Source organism: Heptranchias perlo, unplaced genomic scaffold, assembly GCF_035084215.1.
Source record: "Heptranchias perlo isolate sHepPer1 unplaced genomic scaffold, sHepPer1.hap1 HAP1_SCAFFOLD_214, whole genome shotgun sequence".
Lineage (NCBI taxonomy): Eukaryota > Metazoa > Chordata > Chondrichthyes > Hexanchiformes > Hexanchidae > Heptranchias > Heptranchias perlo.
The window spans coordinates 197609-208414 of NW_027139228.1; the positions used below are offsets into that span (position 1 = coordinate 197609).

At 43.5% G+C, this 10806-nt stretch overlaps 2 non-coding genes across 2 annotated transcripts; both read right to left on the reverse strand.

The window, feature by feature from the left end:
• Positions 1–7942: 7942 nt before the first annotated feature.
• trnaa-ugc (transfer RNA alanine (anticodon UGC)) lies at positions 7943–8014 on the reverse strand. The gene has a single exon. It is a non-coding gene; the product is annotated as a tRNA-Ala (tRNA).
• Positions 8015–9962: 1948 nt separating this feature from the next.
• trnaa-ugc (transfer RNA alanine (anticodon UGC)) lies at positions 9963–10034 on the reverse strand. Its single transcript has one exon. It is a non-coding gene; the product is annotated as a tRNA-Ala (tRNA).
• Between the last annotated feature and the right edge of the window lie 772 nt (positions 10035–10806).

A 10806-nucleotide genomic window follows, 5' to 3' on the forward strand; every position in this document is an offset into this window, starting at 1 on the left:
TCAGACAGGGGAAACATCTTCCCTGCATCCTGTCTGTCTAGTCCTGTCAGAAATGTATACGTTTCAATGAGATCCCCTCTCATTCTTCGAAACGCTAGTGAATACAGGCCTAGTCGACCCAATCTCTTCTCATGCGATATTCCTGCCATTCCAGGAATCAGTCTGGTGAACCTTCACTGCACTCCCTCTATGGCAAGTATATCCTTTCTCAGCTAAGGAAACCAAAACTACACACAATACTCCAGACGTGGTCTCACCAAGGCCCTGTATAACTGCAGTAAGACATCCCTGTTCCTGTACTCAAATCCTTTTGCAATGAAGGCCAACATAACATTTGCCTTCCTAACTGCACCTGCATGTTTGCTTTCAGTAGCTAGTGTACAAGGACACCCAGGTCTCTTTGTACATCTACATTTCCCAATCTATCACAATTTAAGTAATTCTCTGCCTTTCTGTTTTTCCTTCCAAAGTGGATAACTTCACATTTATCCACGTTATACTGCATCTGCCATGTATTTGCCTATTCATTCAACTTGCCTAAATCGCCTTGAAGCCTCTTTGCATCCTACTCACAACTCACAATCCCACCTAGTTTTGTGTCGTCAGCAAACTTGTAAATATTACATTTGGTTCCCTCATCCAAATCATTGATATATATTGTGAATAGTTGGGGGCTAAGCACGGATCCCTGGGGGACACCACTAGTCACCGCCAGCCACCCCGAAAAAGACCAATTTATTCCTACTATCTGTTTCAAAAGACCAATTTATTCCATCTCTCTTAATATGATGTAGCTTTATGAGTTATTCTCTTTGGTTAAAGCCCATAGATCCAGAGTTTAGTCTGCGGTTTGATGGCCATTATAGAAACAACATTCAACCCACAGAGAGCACAAAACAGATTCTCCCGAATGAGGCCCGGGAAGGGAAACTGTATGGGGAAAGACGTGAAATTCCGGAATTTCTTCTATGGAAATGGAGGAGAGGAGACTTAAAATTCAAATCAAGAAGTTGTTTGATAGAGTAATAGAGAATGATTGCAACTTTGGTTGTTAGGATCAGTGGTAGAGTAATACAGAATTAATGTATCCTCAGGTTGAGAGGATCAGTGTTAGAGTAATAGAGATTACTGTATCCTCTGGTTGTGAGGATCAGTGATAGAGTAATAGAGAATTACTGTAACCTCTGGTTGTGAGGATCAGTGCTAGAGTAATAGAGAATTACTGTATCCTTTGGTTATGAGGGTCAGTGATGGAGTAATACAGAATTACTGTTTCATTTGGTTATGAGGATCAGTGATGGAGTCATAGAGAATTACTGTATCCACTGGTTGTGAGGCTCAGTGATAGAGTAATAGAGAATTACTGTAACCTCTGGTTGTGAGGATTATTGACGGAGTAATAGACAATTACTGTATCCTTTGTATGAGGATCAGTGATAGATCAATAGAGAATTACTGTATCCTCTGATTGTTAGGATCAGTGATAGTGTAATAGAGGATTACAGTATCCCCTGGTTGTTAGGATCAGTGATAGTGTAATAGAGAATTACTGTATCCTCTGATTGTGAGGATCAGTGATAGAGTAATATAGAATTGCTGTGACCTCTGGTTGTGAGGATCAGTGATGGAGTAATAGAGAATTACTGTATCCTCTGGTTATGAGGATCAGTGCTAGAGTAATAGAGAATTACTGTATCCTTTGGTTATGAGGGTCAGTGATGGAGTAATACAGAATTACTGTATCATTTGGTTATGAGGATCAGTGATGGAGTCATAGAGAATTACTGTATCCTCTGGTTAAGAGTATCAGTGATCGATTAATAGAGAATTTCTGTATCCTCTGGTTGTGAGGATTATTGATAGAGTAATCGAGAATTACTGTATCCTCCGGTATGAGGATCAGTCATAGAGTGATAGAGAATTACTGTATCCTCTGGTTGTGAGGATTATTAATTGAGTAATAGAGAATTACTTTATCCTCCGGTATGAGGATCAGTGATAGAGTAATCGAGAATTGCTGTATCCTCTGGTTGTAAGGATCAGTTATAGACTAATAGAGAATTATTGAATCCTCTGGTTGTGAAGATCAGTGATAGAGTAAGATAAATACGGTATCCTCTGGTTATGGATATCAGTGATAGTGTAATAGAGAATTACTGTATCCTTTGGTTGTGAGGATCAGTGATAGTGTAATACAGAATTAATGTATCCTTTGGTTTTGAAGATCAGTGATAGAGTAATAGAGAATTACTGTATCCTCTGTTTTTGAAGATCAGTGATAGAGTAATAGAGAATTACTGTATCCTCTGGTTTTGAAGATCAGTGATACAGTAATAGAGAATTACTGTATCCTCTGGTTGTGAGGATCAGTGATAGCGTAATACAGAATTAATGTATCCTCTGGTTTTGAGGATCAGTGATCGAGTAATAGAGAATTACTGTATCCTCTGGTTTTGAAGATCAGTGATAGAGTAATACAGAATTACCGTATCCTCTGGTTATGGGGATCAGTGATGGAGTAATAGAGAATTACTGTATCCTCTGGTTGTGAGGATCAGTGATAGAGTAATAGATAATTACTGTATCCCCTGGTTGTGAGGATCAGTGATGGAGTAATAGAGAATTACTGTATCCTCTGGTTGTGAGGAACAATGCTGGAGTAATCGAGAATTACTGTATCCTCTGGTTGTTAGTATCAGTGACAAGAGTTCATTCATTCCAGCTCATCATGAAAGAGTTTAGTTTTAAATTCTTCACGCACAGATTTTTTGAAGCATGGAATATTTTCCTTCGGGAATGGAATAACCAGACAGAGACAATTGCAACTTTTACCATTGCATTATTTAAGAGAAAATTGAATACATATTTGAAATTGATGAAGATCAGGGGTATTTGGAAGAAAGTTTGCCATTTCATGCATTTCGAATTGCTTTAACCATGAACTGGCACTGACACGATGGGCCCCTGTTTTGTAAACCGCAATGCTTCATGTTTCTCCTAGATTGAGATTTGTGATGTGCTTGAATGATCCTGAAGGCCGCTGTGCTGCCCTATATCTCACAATATGAAAGTGTAACCCAAGGATGTAACAATAGTTCCCCCTTCTAATCTAAACTGGATCGTCGTGTTTCTGCACTGCCCAATGCCAAACAATATGATAGTGTAAACCAGGAATGTAACAATAGTTCCCCTTTATAATTGGATCTGGATATTTATGTTGCTGCATATCTCACAATACGACAGTGTTAACAAGTGAAGTTACAATAGTTTCTCTCATTATCTGAACTGGATATTCATGTGCCTGCAACGACCAATATCTAACAATACGCTAATATAACCCAGGAATATAACAATAGTTCCCCCTTATAATCTGAGCTGGATTTTCGTGTTCCTGCACTGTCCAATATCTCACAATAGGAGAGTGGAATCCAGGGATGTAACAACAGTTCTCCCTTTAATCTAGACTGAATATCCGTGTTTCTGCACTATCCAATATCTCACAATACGACAGTGTAACCCATGAATGTAACAACAGTTCTCCCTTTAATCTGGACTGAATTTCCATGTTTCTGCAATATCCAATATCTCACAATACGACAGTGTGACCCAGGGATGTAACAATAGTTCCCCCTTTAATCTGGACAGGATAATTATATTTCTGCACCGTCCAATTTCTAACAATACGACAGTGTAACGCAAAGATGCATCAACAGATTCCGTTTTAAAACTGAACTGTATATTCGTGTTTCTGGACTGCCATATAACTAATAATACCACAGTGTAACCAAGGGACGTGACAGTAATTCCCCATATAATCTGAAAACTGGATATTCGTGTTCTGCACTGCCCAATATCTAACTATATGATAGTGTAACACATGAATCTAACAGTAGTCACCCATGGGATTAAAGGGACAGTGACAGCGCGGAAACAAAATTGACAAGGAGACAGACAGCAGAGAGTAATGGGAACAGTGTTTTTTCAGACTGGAGGGAAGTATACAGTGGTGGTCATGGGAACATAGGAACATAGGAACGGGAGTTGGTCATTCAGCCCCTCGTGCCTGCTCCACCATTTGATATGATCACGGCTGATCTGTGATCTAACTCCATATACCTGCCTTTGGCCCATATCCATTAATACCTTTGGTTGCCAAAAAGCTATCTATCTCAGATTTAAATTTAGCAATTGAGCTAGTATCAATTGCCATTTGCGGAAGAGAGTTCCAAACTTCTACCACCCTTTGTGTGTAGAAATGTTTTCTAATCTCACTCCTGAAAGGTCTGGCTCTAATTTTTAGACTGTGCCCCCTACTCCCAGAATCCCCAACCAGCGGAAATAGTTTCTCTCTATCCACCCTATCTGTTCCCCTTAATATCTTATGAACTTCGATCAGATCACCCCTTAACCTTCGAAACTCTAGAGAATACAACCCCAATTTGTGTAATCTCTCCTCGTAACTTAACCCTTGAAGTCCGGGTATCATTCTAGCAAACGTACGCTGCACTCCCTCTAAGGCCAATATGTCCTTCCGAAAATGCGGTGCCCAGAACTGCTCACAGTACTCCAGGTGTTGCCTAACCAGGGTTTTGTATAGCTGTAGCATAACGTCTGTCCCCTTGTACTCCAGTCCTCGAGATATAAAGGCCAGCATTCCATTAGCCTTCTTGATTATTTTCTGCACCTGTTCATGACACTTCAATGGCCTGTGTACCTGAACCCCTAAGTCCCTTTGGACATCCACTGTTTTTAACTTTTTACCATTTAGAAAGTACCCTGTTCTATCCCTTTTTGATCCAAAGTGGATGACCTCACATTTGTCCACATTGAATTCCATTTGCCACAGTTTTGCCCATTCACCTAATCTATCAATATCGCTTTGTAATTTTATGTTTCCATCTACACCGCTTACAATGCCACCAATCTTTGTGTCATCGGCAAACTTAGATATGAGACTTTCTATGCCTTCATCTAAGTCATCAATAAATATTGTGAATAACTGAGGCCCCAAGACAGATCCCTGCGGGACTCCACTAGTCACATCCTGCCAATGTGAATACTTACCCATTATCCCTACTCTCTGTCGCCTTTCGCTCAGCCAATTTCCTAACCAAATCCGTATTTTTCCCTCGATTCCATGGGCTTCGAACTTAGCTAACAGTCTCTTATGTGGGACTTTATCAAATGCCTTCTGGAAGTCCATATAAATAACATCCATTGACATTCCCCTGTCCACTACTTTAGTCATCTCTTCAAAAAATTCAATCAAGTTTGTCAGGCACGACCTACCTTTCACAAATCCATGCTGGCTCTCTCTGATTAACTGAAAATACTCGAGGTGTTCAGTCACCCTAACTTAATTATAGACTCCAGCATTTTCCCCACAACAGATATTAGGCTAACTGGTGTATAATTCCCCAGTTTCCCTCTCTCTCCTTTCTTAAAAAGCGGAGTGACATGTGCAATTTTCCAATCTAGAGGGACAGTTCCTGAATCTAGAGAACTTTGAAAGATTATAGTTGGGGCATCTGCAATCCCCAGGGGTCAGCAATAGGACTGCTCGATTTGATGTATATAAATGACCTGGACTTGGGTACAGAGGGTATCATTTCAAAGTTTACAGATGACACGAAACTCGGAAATGTAGCAAATAATGTGGAGGATAGTAACAGACTTCAGGAGGACATAGACAGACTGGTCAAATGGGAAGACACATGGCAGGTGAAATGCAATCAGAGAAGTGTGAAGTGATGCATGTTGGTAGGAAGAATGAGGAGAGGCGGTTCTTCCTTTCGCAGTGAGTAGTGAGCCTCTGGAATGCGTTGCTGGCTGGTGTGGTGTGTGCTGACTCTCTGTCTGCCTTCTCCAGGGAACTGGACCGGTTTTTGGCTGGGCCAGAGATCGTAACATAGAAAAGGTAAGAGGATTTACAATTAACGTGCGACTGGTTTCGATCACCTGCTGGGGTGAGGGAGGAATTTTCCAGTGTATTCTATCCCTTAAAGGCCCTGGATTTCTCCCAAGATCTTTGCCTCTCCCAGGAGATTACATGGCTCCGGGCGGGGGAGAGGGAGTAAGTGTCAGTAATGATGATCCAGCCATCACGAGTGAGGGGCCAGGCTTGATGGACCAACTGGTCTTTTACTGTCCGTCATTTCCGTTTGTTCGTCTACATCCCCAGCTCGTCATGGTGCTTTCAAAGAAACGATCTTCACACAAACCCACACCTGGGGCATGTCCTGCGTCTGCCCTTTGTGAAACCAGACTTAATGTCTCTGCGTCTCACATTATTTTCCTCTGAAGCTCAAGGACGCGAATTATTCTTGCAGGCCTCTGCTACAATGTGCCTGAGAATTTCTAGTCCTGTCCAACCGTCCGCTATGGGACTATACGGCTGATGTCCGCTTGGAGCACAAGAGGAGATGATTTTAAGCCCAGTAAATCATTGGCTGGTCTTAAGACAGTAAACACTCAGTCCTTCTACCCTTGGTTAGAGGTCTGTTGGATTCGGGGTTGTAGCTCAGTGGTGTTGCGCTTGCTTTGCGTGTATATATTTCTGGGTTCCATATCTAACACCTCCACCATTTCTTTCACCAGAATGTCCCACAGAAAGACGAATCGTGTTTTCAGAGGGAAGCGAGTTCCAACTTCTGAGACAAATATTCAATTGTCCCGGAGCAGGACTTCATCTCATGGTCCCCTCAGCAGCTCAGCTCATAGCAGCCGCCGACTGACCGGAATTCAAAATTTGAAACCTGAATTGCTTGGGGATAGATCCCGAGAGCTCATACACGCGAAGCATGCGGTCTATCACTGAACTCCACCACCAGATAATGAAGACCTCTAACCAAGAATAAAAGGATTGAGTGCCTCACTTTCCTCAGGCCACCCCGAGGATTTACTGGGCTGAAAAGCATCTCCTTTTGTACTCCAAGCAGACAACTATACCTGAGGTACGCGGACCTGATGCAACTGTGGGTGAACAGAAGAAACCAGGTCTCGCCACTCAGAGAAATGAGAAAGGGAGCGTTGAGAATAACGTCTGGGAGAGGGGGAGAGTCTCCTCGGGCTGTGCTGACCATTATTTCTGATTCAGGTCGCCGTTCTTCGAACGCTCCCGTTATCAGTCACGAGGCTGAGGGTTGGACAGGACTGGAAATGCTCAGGAACATTGTAGCAGAGGCCAGCAGGAATATTTCGAGTTCTTGAGCTTCAGAGGAGTGCAAGGTGAGGCGGGGAGAGCATTGAGTCTCATTTCACTATGAAAGGACGCAGAACTTGCCCCAGGTGTGGGTTTGTGTTTAAAGATCACGTCACTAAAAACACCGTGACGATCTGGGGTTACAGACGGACATGACGGGCAGGAAATGACCTGTTGGTTCATCAATCCTGCCCCACATGCCTGGAGCATCGTGACTGGACGCTTCCTACACACACCACCCGCCCCACCCACCGGAAACATGGAATCTCCTGGGAGCGGTTACAAACCAGAAAAAGTCCAGGGCAAATAAGGAGGGGAAATTCTGGGAAATTCCTCCCCGACTCCCTCAGGCGATCGAATCGATTTCAGTGGATCACACTGGCCATGTGTCGGTTAACTGTAAAACCACTCTCCTTTTATGATGCGATCTCTGCCCCAGTCAAGAACCAGTCCAGATCCCTCGAGAAGGCGGAGAGAGAGTCACACACACCACACCAGCCGGGAATGCATTCCAGAGACTCAGGACTGTGAAATTGGAAACGATCCATCTCTTGCCATGCTGTGCAACCATGAGAGGGGAGCCACATCAACGTCTTGGGCGCTCGACCATTGAATTATATTCTGTGCGGAGCGTTCAGTTTTTCACGATGCAAAGAAACTCTTGCCTCTTGTGTGTAAATGTGAGGCGGGTCTCAGAGGATATTTTCACAGTTGAATCCAAAATTTGAAGCTTAACTTGTTTGGAGATGCTGGGGACTGAACCCAGGACCTCATACATGCAAAGCATGCGCTCTTCCACTGAGCTACATCCCCACGGCAAAGGAGTCACTTGAGAAGTAAACAAGCAGGCACTTTAGAAGTAACGACCTGAGCTTTCTACTCCGTCTCTCCAGGATATCGAGATGCCCAGCGGTCCCGCGTGCTCACAATGTTCAACCTCTGCTTCAGTTCACGGGGTTTCTGCTCCTCTTTACTATGAACTTTCCAAAAAAAAAGTCTGCGGAAATAAAAAAATATAATTGCTAATGGTCAGTGACGAGGCTGAAATCCAACCTCTGAATCATAAAGTGAGATGGAAGAATGACAGAGCGTCAAACAGGAACAAGAGCTGGGACTGCTCGCTCGATATTGCACCGTCACACATTCCCCTCAGTCGGCGGCTGCTCTGAGCTGAGCTGTTGAGGGGACCGTGAGATGAAGTCCCGCTCCGGGACAATTTAATGCTTCTGGAGCCTCAGAAGTTGGAAATCGCTGCGATCAGAAAGCGTCATTCAACTTTCCGTGCTTAATTCTGGTGATAAAGTATTCATAGAGATGTTGGGAATGTGAACCCAGGACCTCATACATGCGAAACATGCGCTCTACCACTGAGCTACATCCCCAGATTGCACAAACCTATAACCAAGGAAAGAAGAACTGATTGTCCTCATTTTATGAGACCACCCATGGTGGATGTGCACAATATCAGATTATTTCCAGTTTCACAGATTGGGGAGGAGCAGGGAACAGGCGTTTAGACTACACAGAGGTAAGAATAGTCTGGATGTTACGTGGTTTTTCATTTCCCAGGGAGTAGTAAGTCTCTGGAATGCATTTCCGGCTGGTGTGTTGAGTGCTGACTCTTTGTACACTGGGCTTCATATCAACTCCTTTTCTGCTCCATCCCGACAATTAAACATGGAGTTTGCGGACCTGATAGAACTGTGGGTGAACAGAATAAACCAGGCCTCGGCACTCAGAGTAATGAGAAAGGGGGAGTTGAGAAGAAAGGCTGGGAGAGGTGGAGAGACTCCTCGGGCTGTGCTGTAACCATCCTTCCTATCTCAAGGCGCATTTTTCGAACGCTCCCGTTATCAGTCACTTTGCTTTCGGTTGGACGGGACCAGAAATACTCAGGCACATTGTAGCAGAGGCCGGCGAGAATATTTCGAGTCCCTGAGCTTCAGAGGAGGGCAAGGTGAGGCGGGGAGAGCATTGAGTCTCATTTCGCTATAGACGGACGCAGGTCCTGCCCCAGGTGCGGTTTTGTGTTTAAAGATCACTTCACTAAAAACACCTTGTCGATCTGGGGCTACAGTCGGACATGACGGGCAGGAAAAGACCAGTTGGTTCATCAATCCTGCCCCACATGCCTGGAGCATCGTGACTGGACACTTCCTACACACACCACCCGCCCCACCCACCGGAAACATGGAATCTCCTGGGAGCAGTTACAAACCAGAAAAAGTCCAGGGCAAATAAGGAGGGGAAATTCTGGGAAATTCCTCCCCGACTCCCTCAGGCGATCGAATCGATTTCAGTGCCTCACACTGGCCATGTGCAGGTTATTGTAAAACCACTCACCTTCTATATGATGCGATCTCTGCCCCAGTCAAGAACCAGTCCAGATCCCTCGAGAAGGCGGAGAGAGAGTCACACACACCACACCAGCCGGGAATGCATTCCAGAGACTCAGTACTCTCCGGGAAAAGAAGAACCTCCCAACACCCAGACGATTCTGATCTCTTTGTGGTCGAAACGCCTGTCCGAAGCTTCCGCCCAATCTGTGAAACTGGAAATGATCCATCTCTTGCCATGCTGTGCAACCATGAGAGGGGAGCCATTCAAACGTCTTGGGCGCTCGACCATTGAATTATATTCTGTGCGGAGCGTTCAGTTTTTTGCGAGATAAAAAACTCTTGCCTCTCCTTGTGTGTAAATGTGAGGTGAGTCTCAGAGGATATTTTCACAATTGAATCCAAAATTTCAAGCTTCACTTGTTTGGAGATACTGGGGATTGAACCCAGGACCTCATACATGCAAAGCATGCGCTCTTCCACTGAGCTACACCCCCACAGTGTGAAATATACTTCAGACATGAACAAGCAGGTACTTTAGAAGTAAAGAAGTGAGCTTTCCGTTCCGTCTCTCCAGGACATCGAGAATGTGTTGAGAATGTGTTGGGAATGTGTACAGACTATGTTGAGAATGTGTTGAGAATGTGTACAGACTATGTTGAGAATGTATTGAGAATGTGTTGAGCATGTGTACAGACTATGTAGGTAATGTATTGAGAATGTGTACAGACTATGTTGAGAATGTATTGAGAATGTGTTGAGAATGTGTACAGACAATGTAGAGAATGTGTTGAGAATGTGTACAGACTATGTTGAGAATGTATTGAGAATGTGTTGAGAATGTGTACGGACTATGTTGAGAATGTGTAGAGAATGTGTACAGACTATGTTGAGAATGTGTTGAGAATATGTACAGACTATGTTGAGAATGTATTGAGAATGTGTTGAGAATGTGTACAGACTATGTAGAGAATGTGTTGAGAATGTGTACAGACTATGTTGAGAATGTGTTGAGAATGTGTTGAGAATGTGTACAGACTATGTTGAGAATGTGTTGAGAATGTGTACAGACTATGTTGAGAATGTATTGAGAATGTGTTGAGAATGTGTACAGACTATGTTGAGAATGTATTGAGAATGTGTACAGACTATGTTGAGAATGTGTTGAGAATGTGTACAGACTATGTTGAGAATGTGTTGAGAATGTGTACAGACTATGTTGAAAATGTATTGAGAATGTGTTGAGAATGTGTACAGACTATGTTGAGA